Source organism: Echinops telfairi, unplaced genomic scaffold (assembly GCF_000313985.2).
Source record: "Echinops telfairi isolate 266 unplaced genomic scaffold, ASM31398v2 ScPeMD7_12;HRSCAF=54, whole genome shotgun sequence".
In the NCBI taxonomy this organism is placed as follows: Eukaryota; Metazoa; Chordata; class Mammalia; order Afrosoricida; family Tenrecidae; genus Echinops; species Echinops telfairi.
In genome coordinates this window covers 4749132-4766050 of record NW_022103909.1, presented here as the reverse complement: position 1 = coordinate 4766050, position 16919 = coordinate 4749132, and positions in this window count along the sequence as shown.

Genomic DNA, 16919 nt, shown 5'->3' with positions numbered 1-16919 from the left:
CATTGATACAGGTTCCCACACCAACACTGCCATGTTCTGGACTTACCCACCCAAACTATGTTTCCCACCCCCTCTGCTGCATGTGCACCCCTAAGGTCACAGACCCACCCATGTTCATGCTGCCATAGCAACAGAACCCTGCAACCACACCCACGCCAAGTCCCCCACCCCTTCTCTTTCCTGTTCCAACCCTCACGCTGCCAGCCCCTGGCGCCCCTAGTGCCCAGCGCCCACTCCCCACCCCTTCTCTTTCCTCCCCCAACCCTCACGCTGCCAGCCCTTCGCGCCCTGCCTGCCGCGGCCCCGCTCCCTCCCTCCCGCGGGAACTCAGTTTAATAATTAATTAAGATTTCATTCCACTAGGGCGCCAGGTGTGTGTGGTCTGGTTCCTCGCACAGCACACTTCTCTCCTCCTCCCTCCACCCTTGGGGGCACCTGCCCTGACGCGAACCTGCTACACCCAGAGCCCAGCAGGCGGCCAACCGGCACTATGCGCGCCGCCCTCCGGGTCACGCTCTGCGACCTTCTCCTCGCCAACTCGCAGGATCCCTCCCCTGGGCACCTTTTGCCCCAAGGATTGTGCTTCCCCAATGCGGGAGGGTGGGGTTAGGTACATGTACTGAGAAATTGTTGGGACTTTTATTTCCCACGTTTTCCAGCACGGAGCAACTGCCCAAGTTACCTGGGAGATGGGGAATATCACGTGGAAACCAATTTTAACCCTTGAGGGTTCAAATGATGGTGGAGTCAGAAAGAGAGGGAGTGTTAAATTCCAGAATATGGTAGAGGGAGTGGCTGTCATCCAGAGGCCGGAAGCGGACAGTTTTCTGGATTTTTCTCTGAGGGCCCCCTCCCCCTTCCTTCTACCAGCAGTAACGCCTCCTTCCACTTCAGCCTTTGCCTTGGCGGCCCCTTTTCTGTCCAAGGCAGCTCGTCCCTGCCCCAGCCTTCCTAATGTTCCTCTCCTGCAAAACCCAACCTGCCAGTGACCACTGTGAAGAACGCCCATGACACCCCTCGGCCAGCTGGGGACGGAGCTTGAGGCCAGGAAGAGGGGAAAGGTGAGGAAAACCAGTTTCCATCATTTATGGGAACTATAACTTCAAATTACGTACCTTAGTAAATCACTACTTTGCGCCTCTATCTACAAAACACGGTTAAACCCACCCTGCCACGTCTTCCTGACAAGACTTGGAGGATCGATGTTTGTGGTGCGTTGTTTGGTAATGGCCCAGTGTCTGTCCTTTGACTCATGGGGCCTGTTTGCCTGCTTCTCTCTTGAGCAGCCAGTATTCTCCCCGTGATCAGAATGCCCTCTCTAACCTGGGTCAGGTATCTGACATTTACCCGTGAGAATAATGTATCTATGATCATGTGTGGGAAATGCAGAGGACAATTGAGATCAGGAAGTGTGTGTAGTATGAAGTGGGGATCTTTCTGGGGATGGGAGGTATGAAAGGAAAATTGGATATTAACCAAACATGAAAGACTAGGAGACCTTCTCTCGCACTGGCCTCTCTGCCCTAGTGGGTAGCTAGTGGGTTCATCTGGCTTCCTGCAGTCTATTTCAGTTCCTGGAGGGCAGGGCCCTATCAGCACTTGTCTGTGATCCCCCTTTATATTGGGGATCTAGTCTTGCTCTATAAAATGTTGGGCCCATAGTTATCATTCTAGCCCCTATCTTGTAGATAGGAGACACATGCTGTGGTGGTTACATAATCTGTTGTCAATTTGAGAGGATTAAGAATGAAGGGGTGGAGTCTAGTCTGTCAATCAGGTCATAGCTTGACCTCATTTGAAGGTGATAAGGAGATAGATAGCTCGCTGGAAGCAGACACCGGCTTTCCCTGAGAGACTCTCTACTGACAAGACACATGGAGCTATGCTGATGGCAGTGAGAGCCCTGGAGCTGGAAGAGCCACGTGGAAACCCACACCAGCGCTGAGATGCTTTCACTGCCACTGGATCCACAAGACTTCCATCCCACTGACCTGTGATCTTCCTGCATTCAGCATCATTGCATGTGTTTCGTGAGTCTGAAGAGGACTTTATAGATTGGTATCAGACATATGGGCTAATACTGGACTTGTGGACTTGATCTAGACTGGGCTGGAATGTTTTCTAAATATGCAATTGCTCTTATATATAAAGCTCTTCCTAATACACATATGAGTATGTCTATGAATTTGTTTCTCTAGTCTGCCCAGACTGACACACATGCTAACACTAGCTATATGGGATCTGCTCAATTACTAAATTTAAAAGTTTATTCAAGATATTCTAAGGCAGCGGTTCTCAACCTGTGGGTCACCACCCCTTTGGGGGTTGAATGACCCTTTCACAGGGGCTGCCCAATTCATAACAATAGCAAAATGACAGTTAAGAAGTAGCAACGAAAATAATTTTATGTTTGGGGAGGTCACCACCACGAGGAACTGTATTCAAGGATCATGGCATTAGGAAGGTGGAGAACCACTTCTAAGGGAATCAGGAGGTTGATTGAATTCCACTGCTATACTTTTAGTCCTTATAAACACAAGCTTCAATGAGGGGACTTCAGAAAGTTGGTGGGATGAATGGGGGTGGGGGCATAAAATAAATTAAAAAAAAGAAAGTTGGTGGGAAAGTGGAATTAAAAGATAATGGCGTTTTCCCATGAACTTTTTTAAACCTCCTTGAGGAGCATTGACTATTCATGATGGGCCAAGCAGTCGACTAAGCCCTTTGCACAAAACAAGGAATTGACCCATCATACCAACTTCTTGTGATTATCATCAGCCACCTTGCCCCCCCCACACACACACACACTTGGAGACATAGAAAATTGAGGCATAGAGGGAGTTAACAATTTTTCCAAAGTCAAAGACAAACAAACAAACAGCCTCGGTGTCGTGGAGTGCATTCTTACTCAGGGATTCTATAGGACAAGGTGGAACTGCCTCTGTCAATTTCCAAGACGGTCACTTTCCGGGAGGAGAAAGCCCCATCTTTCTCCAGAGGAGAGACTGGTTAGCAGCCCAATCCCAACACGTAATCACAACACCACCAGGGCACCTCAAAATCAGAGAGGAAGTGGTGAGAGAAGCCTAGGTGGTGCGCTTTGCATTGTAGCTTCAGTGGGTACGTTCTCGACCACCGTGCTGCACTGATTAAGGAAAGGCAGCCCCGGAAGTGAGAGGTGACTTACCAGCAGTCACATAGCTGGATGCTGGCAGAGATAGGACCAGAACTCATAATCACCGACCCTAATCCATTGCGTTTCCAGATTCAGTCCTTCCCTGTGTTCTTCGGAAGCACACTCGTCCACTGGCTGGTGAATGTGCTGAGCTGCTAATGGAAAGTTTGATTGTTTAAGTCCATCCAATGTGCCTCAAAGGAAAGGCCTGGAGATCTATTTTCAAAACCTCGGCCATGGAAAAAACCCTCTGCAGCGGAGTTCTAGCCTGGCATTCGGGGAGTAGCCACAGGGCGAGAGGAGTCAACAGCACCTGCTATGAAGAGTACGTGTGGCCCTGATCTCTAGCTGTGATGGTCCCCAGAGGGTGGGAACTGTTGCCACTGACCCATTGCAAAGAACCAGAAAGTCCTCCTTGGACCTGCAAGGATTAGGTCTGGGCTCTCAGCCAACCCTTTCTGTGATAAAAGATAGCCTGTGCTTTAAGTACCTTTCAACCATATCATCTACCTTGAAATACACCAAGCCTGTTTCAAAGAGTTTGCAAGTGAGTAGCATGGTAGGGATCACCTGGTGTCCACGTTCTCAGATGCACTGTGAGTCCTTGGAAGAAATGCTGCCCTTAGCAGAACATGATGAGCTATTCAGATAGTAGAGCCAATACAAAATGTTGTGCTGCATCAGATCCAGAGTAGCAGGCACCAAAAGGTTTTGTTTTAATATGAAAAGGGAAAAAAACCTTGAAATTGAGAAAATTCTATCTAGTGCCTCCATGTTCTTCCCTCTGAACTGAGGACAAGATGGCAGTTATTCAATTTTCATGACAGAACAACTCGATCCAGCTCGGGAACACAAGTCCTGCTGTGATGCATCTGGTTTGAGGAGCAATGTAGTAAGTGAAATATTCAGAAAGGGCCTCCTTACCCCAGAGTAAAAAATAAACCCTAAACCTTGGATTAACTGGAAGGTTCTAACCCTAACAAAGGGACAGTTGGCAGGAATTGTTTCCATTTCTCCAAGCCTAGTTTGTTCTGAATGACCTTTTTTGGTTTTTCTACTACAGACCCGAGACATAAGAGTGGTGTATGGTGCAACCCCTCATTTTCAGGAAGAGACAAGTCCTACAAGGAGAATGGGTCTTACATGTAACTCCATATGCCCTTAAGTGTATCTGGACAACACTCTATAAATATCCAGTTTGAAAACACCCTGTAATGTAACTAGTGAATGAGCTTTGGTTTTCTGAACTTTCCCAGGGTTGTTTGAGTAAAGCTAAGTTACCCTTTGCCTACTCCCTTCTACAAAGCAAGGAGTACTTTTACAATGCAAATAATCACTCCCCATCTTTTTGTCTGGAAGATTTCTGCCCCTAATACTTCCTGGAAGTGAAAAAGATGTACCAGCAGGGGTGGTTCTGGACAGGAGACTCACAAGGCACAGTTCTACCTTGTCCTATAGGGTCGCTATCAGGTTCATTCAGACTCGTAGTGATCTTCCGTAGAGGTTGCTCGTAAGCTTTGGTGGTGTAGTGGTTATGCAATGGGCGGTGACTCAAACATCAACAGTTCAAAACTACCAACCGCTCTGTGGGAGAAAGACGGGACTTTCTATGCCCATCAACATTACAGTCTCGGGAACTCACAGGGTCCCTGTGAGTTGGCCTTGACTCTGATGGCAGTGAGTTTTTGAGATACAGGTCACCAAGAGGCTCCCGTATAGAAGGTCACTCTGTGTCAGAATCAACCTGATGGCAGTGGGTTTGGCTTATTTTTGGTTGTTTTGGTTTTTTCCACAGGCGATCCACTGTCAGTGTGTGACGTTTGCAATGTAGCTGTGAGGTTGAACATGTTCCAGTAAAGCCTGGGACCTAATTCTGAAAACCAACCAGTGGCAACCCTGTGGATCACAGGGAACCGATCCCAATGTGTGTGCGGTTGCATGTCCTTCTGTTTGGCTCAACCCAGCAAATCTGCCCTGTTTGTGTCACTACCCTTAACACAAGTTCACACACATGCACACACACACACACATCCTTTCCCAAAAGATTCATGGCTTTGGGCAGGTCCCGTAGTTGAAATAGGCCTTGGCCACTTCTAGTATCACAGCCACCACTACCTGTAGTGATGAATGACTGGCTGTTATCTCCAGAAGGATACAAACTTCCCTTTCCTATCATTCGCTGATTTATTTATTGAGTGCCCATTATACCTACTGTGCGTCGGACAGTGTTCTATGACTAGCTACGGGGAGCACCATAATTGAACGCAGCCCTCACTCACCACTATTCTCGTGGAGCTTGTCTGCAAGTGGAAGAAGGAAAAAAACAAATAAATAGATCAGAAACCAGATAAGAAGTGATGATAAGGGACTTTGTGGTGATAAAGTCTATGACGATGATTGGAAGCACAGGGGGATACGAACTGACCAGGAAGAAAGCCCACGTTGGCTTGTTCGAAGAGGTCCCTCAAAGAAATGGACACTCACGTGGACACCAGAAGGACAGTCAGTCTCACAAAGAATCTGAGCAAAGCTTCTAGCTAACTCCAAACGCATTTGAGCTGATGCAAAAGCCCTAAGGCAAGAGCAAGCTCAAGATGTTCAAAGAAAAAAGATGCTCAAAGAAAGAAAGAAAGGCAGTGTAGCTGAAGCGTGGTGTGTAAGATGGGGTTTGCTTTAAGAGAGAGGCCCCCGCTAACCACTCTAGAACCGCCTACCCCTGGGTAAGGGGTTTGGATTCTTTTCAAAGTGCAGTAAGAAGCCATCGGAAGGTGTTAAACTTAGAAGTAGCACAATCTGATTTATGGTTTTAAAAGATCCTCCTGCCGGGTACTCCAGCATCCTGCCGGGTCCCTGCCCCACCTAGCATCGGCTCACGCTGCAGACCCGGCTGGTAAGATCATGGCCCTCCAGGAGGTGAGCATGCTACCATGAAATGTGTCTGACTCCATTATTCCAATCTCTCGTCTATCTCTCATGCCCTCGATGACTTTAATATAATCTTTATATACTTCAAAAATAAAAACAAATAAAAGATCATCCTGACTTCTGGGTGGATAATAACAAGGGAAAGGAATTCGTGGTATCTAGTTATCTAAGCTACTATAAAAGAAATATAAGTGGACATAATTCATTATAACACTCCACCCTTTGGACCCTCCAAAATTCATGTCCTTGCCACAAGAGGTCTCTCTGAGGAAGCAACCTTGCCCTCAGCACCTCGTCACACCATCAGCCCACCACATCAGCCCTAAAGTCTTTTTCTCTTTTTCTGTTTGCTTGTTTGTTTGTTTGAAACGAACTTGTGTGTCACGAAAGCATTTAAGTCTGTTTCAATTTTACGTTTCCTCCTTTTGTAACCACGCTGACCAGAGCTGAGGTCTGGTGGATACAGAATCTGGAAGATGGTCAGGGAAGGCTGTGACCCTTCTCTCTCTCTCCCTCCATTTAAAACAATATGAAATCTATTCACTTTTCCCCTTTGTAGAATCTAACACATACAAAGAAAATCATCACATCAGAGCAGTCTCCCGAAAGTCTTAAATCAACTCCAAATCCAGAATCTCATCTTCTGAGTCACCAGAGGCAGAATATAGGTGAGATGTTAGGTATATTCCACCCTGAGGCAAAATCCCCCTGCGAACCTGTGACATCGCAAATACAAGTTATCTGCTGCCAAAGTACACTGGTAGATCAGGCACAAGGTAGACATTTCCATTACAAATGGAAGAAATTTGAGGAAAAAAAGGATAACTGGCATCAAACAAGTCCCAAACCCAGCAGAAACAATTACATTAGGTCCCAAGGGAAAACATTCCTTTCTTCTCAGACCAGATGGCAGCCATGGAGTACTCAATAAGCAAAGTTGACACTTGCTTAGGGCATTAACACAACAGGGGCACCAGTTGGCCAAAGCAAAGACCATTTGATGCCAGCAGACATAAGTGCTATAGTGGGAAGGAACTGGCAGGGCACTATGTGAAATCAGTAACAGCTTCAGTGCGTGAGAATGTGCCAGCCAGAAATAAAATTTACAGTGTCACGAGGCTCCCATGAGCAAGGTTGTTTAAGCTATAAACCCTTTACCACTTCAACACTGTCATTGGCATCTGCCTCCTATATTCCCTGGGCATGTAACTGAGACTCCTTATCTCAACAAGTCTCTTAGGAACATGCTATTTCTTTCTAATCTACATTCACCCCCTATGGAACTGGATCCAACATGAGGACAAGGATGGATTATATTTATAGATAATAGGTCTCTAATCAATCTTGAGCATCCACATCTGCTGATCCAACAACTCTAGCCAGAATGGCCAAATACACTCTGCCTCTGCCATGATACCAACACAAGGGTGTGTTTTTGCCCACATCCTGGAAAGTCACCAATGGAAAGTCCAGTCTCAGATGACACACAAAAGTGAGGAAACACGAATAAGTTAACCATTGCAACTCATTCAGTCGAATTAAGTTCTTAATTATAGCATTTACATACAGAATGATGTTCTAAGTTTGGTAAACAATATTTATTGCTGTCACTTTAAAACATGGTTGGCACACACTTAGACTCACTCCAGCAAAAAATTTAATATGATACTAACATGAGTAATAATTTAATGTAATAGTAAGATGATGTGCAATAGTACTGCAAATATTAATCTTCATATCATATAAAAAAGTTTTAACTTATTAATCAAGTGAGTTTCTTTTTTTAATATCTGCTGTATAGGACATAGTGCTATTACTCTCTCTGTGATTATAAATAAGGTATTAGACACACTAAGAAAATGAAAAATTCAAGATTTATGTATTTATTATAGTAAATGTTTCTGTTTTGAAACAATAGAATGTTTCTAACTTCATCTTCCAATTGTGATAAGAGTTGTATGAGCCCCCAATGAAATAATTTAAAACAAACAAACAAATAAACACAGATACGGGAAAAAAAAAGCTGGAAACACAGGGAATCAGGACAGATAAACCCCTCAGGACCAATATTGAGAGTAGGCATACCAGGAGGGCAAGGGGAAGGTAGGGGGAGATAGAGGGAACTGATCACAATGATCTACCTATAACCCCCTCCCTGGGGGTCGGACAACAGAAAAGTGGGTGAAGGGAGACATCAGTCAGTGTCAGACATGAAAAAATAATAATAATTTAGAAATTATCAAGGGTTCATGAGGGAGGAAGGGTGGGATAGGGAGGGAAAAAATGAGGAGCTGATATCAAAGACTCAAGTAGAAAGAAAATGTTTTTGTTTTTTGGGGGGGATTTCTCTATTATATTTTGCTATTGTTACCTTTTATTACTCTTTTTAATGTTTTGTATGTTTGTTCTTATATGGAGTCTACAGAGATGATAACTGTATTAATGGTTCCTTGTGGGTTCGGCAGGAGAGGCTGGGGAGCTAAGGAGCTGATAACAGGGAGTGCAAGAAAGGTGAAAATGTTCTGAGGTTAATTGTAGTAATGATTGTACAACACTTCCTGATATGATCGAACTATTGAATTGTACCATATTTGTGTGATATCCCAATAAGACGATTTCTGAAAGAATCTAAAATAAAATAAATGAATAAGTAGAAATAAACTGCTGTGCTCCCAGCAGCATTGTAATGCAGGTATGGATTCTGATGAACATCAGAAACAAATTTAAAATAGAAAGATGGGATAAAGTTGCCCCCCAAAGAGTAACATGGCCACAGACTGAACTAAACCCTTAGTCTTGGTATTGGTGTTGTGGAATAATAAACCTTACAGATCTTTCCAGCACCCCTGAACATCCTAGTGTCACCACACACACACACACACACACACACACACACACACACACACGGAGAAAGAGAGAGAGAGAGAGAGAAATCAAGAAAATGTTTTGAGAAGGATGATGGCAACAAATGTACAAATATGCTTAACACAGTGGATGGATGGATGGATGGATGGATGGATTGTGATAAGAGTTGTATGAGCCCCCAATAAAATGTTTTTTTTTAAAGAATCTTTTCATTCGCTCATTTGTAATTATAGTATTTGTTACAAACCAAGCATCAGAATTGAAGCATAAACTGTATAAATCAAAGTCAGTGGAAGTCAATTTTGTGGGAGACTACATTGATTCTTGAGTCTGAATTCACTGACTCAGTATCCTTGCTATAGATTGTGTGGCCCATTCTTTCTTGTAGAAAATGTGAAGAAAAAAAAGAAAGAAAGAAAGAAAGAAAATGTGGGGGATAGTCATAATCTCAGTCCCTGGCATCATACAATTTTTATAATGGCATATGGCATTTGAGACTCAATTGCTAATATCGCTTTATTGAGGTTGCATTATGGGTATTCCACACAAGCATACCCTGGTAAACTGCTCACATAGCCCATCGTAATGTGTGAGTGAGTCAGCAGAAAGGAGGGACCCCAGGCTATCAATATCTAGGGTCCTCACATGCTTCATACTATCCCACCACCTGGTCAATGGCCCCGCCCTCCGGGTTCTGGGTGATGGTCACATCTCCTGGATTCTAGGTGGCGGACCCTCCTGCTCCACCTTCGGGGCTCTGTGTTCCCTTGGCTTTTGGCCCACACCCTTGCCCCAACAGGCCTCCTGCTTCCATTCTTCTGCCACTTGGGCATGGCCATCCTGCCCCCTCAGAGTTGAATGGCAGCACCATTTCCTTGGCACATCTTAGCAGTAGCCCCACAACCTGGAATTGAGTTGTCCAAGCTCTGGCTTTGAAACCTAAAAGACTGTGGCCCCACCCTTTGAGACCCAGGAGAATGCGAGCTTATCCTTTGAAACCAGGAAGGTCCGCCTTCCCTGCTCTTAACTGTTCTGCCAATCTCTAAGCTGTCTCAGGGCTGGGCCTTTTCTTTTCTAGGAGGCTAACAGATGCAGCGCGTTTAGACTGAGACCTGCCTGTAGACTCCCAAGAGGGAGACAGTGTTCTTTCTTTTTGTTCTTGCTTTGATCCCGATAGCCTGCGCTTATGATCCCTCTGTCACAGGCTTCATCTCTGTCACAAAAGATTGCATAGCTGGGGCCATGGTGAACGTTGTAGGACAACTGTCCTTAGTTTGCACAACAGAATTTTCCAAATCTTTTAACGTTTGTGTTCATTGTTCAAAGTTCATTTTGAAGTCCCTCTCTTTCCTCCCAAGTGACTATCAGTGGCAAAGAGAAACCACATGGCTTCTTTAAGATCCTGCTTAGGAATTTCACCAGCCAGTTATCCAAGTTCATCACTTAAGAGTTCACCTTTCACCAAACATTTGGATGTAGTTCAAACAAATTCTTTGTCACTGAATAAAAAGTATGTCCTTTTCACCACTGTCCAACCATGTGTTCACCACTGTCTTTTAAAACCCCACCTGAAGCACATTCAATGTCTACATTTCTAGCAACATCCTGTGTCAGAGCAAAGCAGCCTCTAACAACCGAGGGGTCAGTAGGTGCAATGGTTAGGTTATAATATATAAAGGTTAGAATAAAGGGATAGAAGACAGGAGAGATAGGAGAGAGTAAAATAAAGGAGGCAGACACACTTTATGGTAGCATGCTCACCCCAGGGACAGCCATGATCTCAGCAGCCAGGTCCCGAGCAGAGTGAGAGAGTATTTACTGTCCTGGGATATTTATAGGTAGCCATCAGCCATGTATATTCAGTAATTATATATGTCACGAGGTGGGTGGTAACCACTGTAGAGTCCCTGAGCTCACAGGTGAGGAAGCCTAAGGCCTGCACAGGGAGAAGGCATGAGGGGGTGGAAGGAGATAATAGGAATGCCTGCTTCAGTAGGGAGACAGCACCCACCAGGTGCTCACTTTAAAGCAGCACAGCTGTTAGGGGAGAATCTGTGGGAATTGAAGCAGGATAATGCACTTGGACTTTATCTCTAATTACCAAAGAGGTGGCTTTCTGACCGTGGAATACTAGCTTTCCAGATTTCTTCTGTTATCAGTTAGGGAAGAGAGTCCTCGTCCTAGTTCCCTCAGTGTTAGTTGCCCACAATCCTGCTGCTGGCACCACGTGTTTTCTCTAACATGATAAAGACTTTCTTTGCAGCTCTCCTTGTTTCCTTCTGAGCCCTCACCAGCCTGCCTCTGATGTCCATAAGCTCAACCAACAGTTTCTTCAAGACTATCCAGGCTTTTCTTATGAGGCACCTTAAAATTCTCCCAGCCTCTACCCATTACCTAATTCCGAAAACAAGGCTTCCAAATTTAGGTACCTGTTAAAACAGCATTTCCCACTTCTGTTTCCAAATGCTGCCTTTGTTCTCTGTTGCTGTCATTGTTAGGCGCCATCTAGTCAGCTCTGATTCAACAAAAGAAAGCATTGTCTAGACCCGAACCATCAAGTGCTACTACAATGGAAATGCCACGGGCGGATGGCTCCAGCAAAGAGAAAGGTACTTTTTACAGTTTACCCATTGAGTGGATTCTGAATCATAGTGACCTTAGAGCAGTGGTTCTCCACCTTCCTCATGCTGCGCCCCATTCATATTGTTCCTCATGTGGTGGTGACCCCCCCCCAACCACAAAATTATTTACATTGCTACTTCATCACCGTCATTTTGCTACTGTTATGAAGCGGACGACCCCTTTGAAAGGGTCGTTGACCCCCCAAAAGGGTCGCGACCCACAGGTTGAGAACCGCTGCCTTAGAGGACAGAGCAGAACCGCCTTGTTGGGTGTCGGAGGCTGTAGATCTTTACCGGAGCAGACAGCCTCATCTTTGCCCCAAGAAGCGGCTGGCGGGTTTGAAATGTTAACCTTGTGGTTAACAGTCCTGGGCTTACCCTGCAGCAGCACCAGGGTGCCTTTCTCACAATGAGGAGCGGGCAGGTCTAGGGGAAGGCTTTCTCTATGGCTTTTGGAGGAAGGTCCTCTGTCTCTGACCTTTGCTAGGGGTGATCCATCCTCCTGTGACGTGGAGCATCTCTCATGCTCTAAGTCTCTTCTATTCTTCAAATGTTTACTCTCTAATTATTGATCTCAAAAGAGATGGACATCCTCCGCAGCATAACAAAGACTGCCCAGTCTCAATTGAGATTAAAACCACAGGTGGAGAGGATTCACCCAATTCAATTCAAACCATAACATAAAGGTAACCACTTGGAACGCTATTGCAGTAGACCAGGTATAAAGTGACGGTCGGATGGACAAGTTTGGTAATAGCGGGCTATTGAAATTAAAAAGATTCAAGACATGTTTTCGGGGGAGGGAGAGGAAATAAGAGGAGCTGATCCTAAGGGCTCAAGTGGAAAGAAAATGTTTTGGAAATGTTGATGACAACATATGTAGAAGTGTGCTGAATAAAACGGAGTGATGGATTGTTATAAGATTTGTAAGAGGACAACAGAGAAGTGGGTGAAGGGAGACATCGGACAGTGTAAGACATGACAAACTAATAATAATTTATAAATTATCATGAGGAAAAGGGGGTGGGGAGGGAGGGGGAAAATGAGGAGCTCAAGTAGCAACAAATGTACAAATGTGCTTGACACAATGGATGGATGGATGGATTGTGGTAAGAGTTGTATGAGCCCCCAATAAAATGATTTTAAAAAGAAACAAAAAGATTTGTAAGAGGCCCCCAATAGAATGATTAATATATATACAGTGAACCCTCGCCACTTTGCGCTTCGACTTCCGCGGCTTCACTCTATCGCGGTTTTTGCGTAACAGCGCATGCTCTGTCATTACTGCCACTGATTGGCTCATACTGTACACGCTTGATGCCATAAATAATATAATAAATAATAAATGATCATTGTAACGTCCAAAATGTTTTACTGTATTTTCCCTTTTTCGTTTAATAAATTGGGTAATACGAGTGTAATGGTGACTAAAGGGTGTTTTTTCATGTCCTCTATGCTCTAACTACGAAAATATTTGATTTACAAATAAGGAATCCTACTTTGCGGAATTTCATTTATCACGGTAGGGTCTAGAACCAATTAACCGCGATAAACGAGGGTTCACTGTATATATTTTAAAAGACATGTTTATAGGAGAGTTGGAGCATCCTAATGACCTGCCTTCGTGTCCTCTGCACAGTTGAGCACATCAACTGTTTCCTCAGAATGAGGCAGCTTCCAGCCCGCGCCAGCCTCACGGTTGTTCTTCCGTGTGAGCCCTTGTAGCCCGGTGTCCATCGTCTCCTCAAGGGCCGTCCTCTCTTTCACGGTTTAGCTAGTGTCGACTCGGTCAAGGAGCCCCGTGGTCGCTGGGCAGATCCATCCGAATGTGTCCTGGGCTCGGCATTCATTTGGCTGCTAACTGTGAGGGCAGCAGCTTCAACTCACCAGCCCCTCCCCAGTAGAAAGATGAGGCTTTCTGCCCCCGTGAACAGCCACAGGTTCCCACGAATACCACTGAGTGCAAGGAAGAAGAAAATGTTCTAAGATTGATGCGGTCATGATTGTACAGCCTTCTTGATATGGTCAAATTATTGAATCGTGTGACATGTGGATGAAGTGCCAATAAAACTGTTAACAACAGCAACAAGCTATGTACAGGTTCTGAAATCCAAAGGGGCTTTCAGAATCGACTTCAATGTCAACGAGTTGGGTTTCTTGGTTTATTCTGTCAGGCACTGAGAGGGACCGTCTAGGGAAGTCAGATCCACCTCCTCCTGTCCCACTGCCATAGAAAGCTCTCTGGGCTAGGAAAGCTACTGCCCATCCCAACCCTGTCCTGTTTTCAGGGCCACAGTCCTGTGCCCTCCATCTCCCCACCCCCACACTCTGCTCTGAGCCTGGGCTCCTATTGATGGGGTCAGGGGAGTGTTTGCAATCAGAGAGTTGACACCATAAAAAATAAAAAGAGTCCAAAGTCCTTTCAAGATCTCAGAGCAAAGACCGGGGGAGCCCAAAGCTTCCAGAGTTGGGAGAGGCTAAAGCGAGGGTCACGAAATAAAAGAAACATCTCAGTTCCCTCACCACTGCTGGTCCTTCTGGGCATCCCCAGGGCCCAGCCCATCAGAACCCCCTGCAAGCCAGACTGCAGCCCCTTCAGCCGAGTCTCGTGTGCCCTCTGGTGGTCTACTGCTGGTAGTCTACACTCAGTCTCCTCCGCTTCTCACTACTCAGATACACCATCTTTTCCTCCGGCTCACATGCTCCTAGAGGCAGGATGGAAAATTCCGGAAACCCTGGGAAGGCCTGAGACTGTCACCGCAGAAAGGCAAAGGACCCCACTGGTTCTGAGCCTCTGAGAGAGTCCTCCATCTATTCTGTGCAAATGCCAGGCTTGTCTTTTGGGCACGGATTACAAAGAAACTGTTTTGCCATGCCTACTGTGAGCCGATTCCAGACACCAACGTGTGGTATGCATAGCTGACCCAAGTTCAGACGCTCCGCCTCCCCCTTGAGTCGGGGCATTCAGAACTCTTGCTTTCAGTAGCAGCGGTGCAGTCACCCCACAGACTCTTCTATGGCTCCTGCTGCCTAATCCCCCCTTGTTCCTGCCTATTCTTTAAGCCCGGACTCTGGAATGGCCATTCATTCTATGAGTAAGCCGTTCACTAGCCTTCCAATAAATATCGGAATAATTCATCGCAATCCGTTTATAGTTTTTGCAACCAAGAAGCTGACTGGCACTTTCGACAACTGATAAAGCCTCTCTGGTCCTTAGTTTCCTCCTCAGTGAAAAAGGGTGACAACACTGACTTTCATATACAAGGTTTTGGGGTTTTGGTTTGGTTTTTTTGCCAACTGTGGTCAACTATTTGTCTTTTCTTTCCTTCTTTTTAGTATTTGTCTTTTCAACAGTCTTCACCCTATCCAGTGGGCATTGATTACTGTCATCACGCTCTTCAACGACCATCACTCCCCACTTATAACAAAGATTCTCTTTTAACTTGGTCCTTGACCTAGGTGATCTCAAATTTTATTTCAGGACTGGTAAGAAGAGAAGATGAGAAGAGGGTGGTACAGGTACGGGTGGTCCATTGCTCTTGGGCTTGGTTTAGATTGGAGCCGAGGCTCTGTGGCAGGGAGCAGGAAGCGGGAAGCCCCTACTCACTTCAGGCTGTCCGAGCCCCAGGAAACATTACGAACCAAAGGCACTCCTCTCTGGGCCTTCCTTCCTCATTGGTCTTTCCACTTTTCTTCAGAGAGAAGTCATCATTTCTCTCCAAGGTAACATCCTCTCTCATTTAGAACAAGGTCCAAACACCACCTTAACCCAGGGGTCCAACTGAACCTGGGACGCACTGACATCGGGTGTCCCCAGTGGGATGCGCTGAGGACATGAGAACACTGTTTTAGAGTTCATGCCATTTCATGATTTGTTTTCCTTAAATGGCAATATTACGTAGTATCTGGACCTTGGTTGGCCAAAACCCCACTCCTTCCTGAAAGGCTGGCAGTCTGAATCTACTCAGAGACAGTTGGAAGAAAGGGCCGAGGATCTACCTCCCAGTTTTGACAGCTGTGGGAAATACTAAGGAGCATCTACTCTGAGACCCAGGAGATTGCCATGAATCAAAATCAATTGGATAGCTACTAATATAGCTTGTATTTGTTCATATCAGGTCAGCCTCTCTCGGCGAAGGTAAGAGGACGAGAGGAAAGGGGTGTAGCCACTCCTAGGAGGAGCTCTGAGGGGGAAGGAATTTCTGGGCCCAGCCTTCCATAGCTGCCCTCCTGGCCATCGCTGCCTTGTAGAAAAGCCAATGGTCCCCAGCCCTCCTTCCTTGCCTCCTCTCCTCTCCCCCTCCAGTGTGCTACTGCCGATGAGCAGGTGAGCATGTCTGTCTGGGTTGTGAAGTCCAGGAGATCTGGATTCCAGTCAATTAGAATGCAACCTGGGTAAATGTCAAACCTTATTCATCCTTTCCACAAATGCGCCTCAGCGTTTATCCCAGGCATTGGCGGTACAATAGTGAATCAAGAAGACTGACAAAGTCCCCATCCTCCTCATGTGACTGGCTCTCTCAGGCAGAGAGGCAGATGATAAACCAGTGGGCCAATGAGTAGAAGTTTACGGCTCATGGAAAGTGTGTGGCATCACAATAAAAAGTTTTAAACGCACATGCACACACACATGGTGTGCTTTTAAAACACTCTGATTCTATTAAACTGTCATGAAGGTCGAATCATTCAAGTATTCCTTTTATTTGAACGAATTCATTGTGGTAGAATATTTTCTGAAATACAAGGGAACTTCAAAAAGTTCGTGAAGAAATGGAATGAGAGGACAATGGAATCTCTTCACAAACTTCTTGAAGCCCCTTGTACATCATATATCCATGAAGGAACCAAACTTCTGTTTTTTTATTATGAAGAGTCAAAATCTACAAAAATCCAGAGTGGAAAATTAAACTAAACCAATCATTAAAGTGCCATGACAAAGAAATTGAAGGAGGCAGACAGGGAGGTGGGGTGGAAGAAGAAAATATCTTTTTGGAAAAGAAGACACAGTAAATGATTCAAATGAAGTTTAATACTTCAAATTGCAATCAACACCGAAAGAAGTGATGAATTACTATCTGATTAACCTCATGTTCTAATTGGATTTGCTGTACTTACATACACAGAATTTAAAATGTCCACTTTTTAATCCATTAAAAAATAAAAATGAAAAAAACCCAAACCAGAAAGAAGTGTGTTGCAGGAAATTGGCATGTGATACAAAGCAACTGCCGGGCCCTCCTTTGCTGGCACTTGCCATCCAGTTGGCACTGACCCAGAGCAAGGACAGAATAATCCCCTGTCCGTCTTGCAGCCATCCTCACAGTCTTCCCATG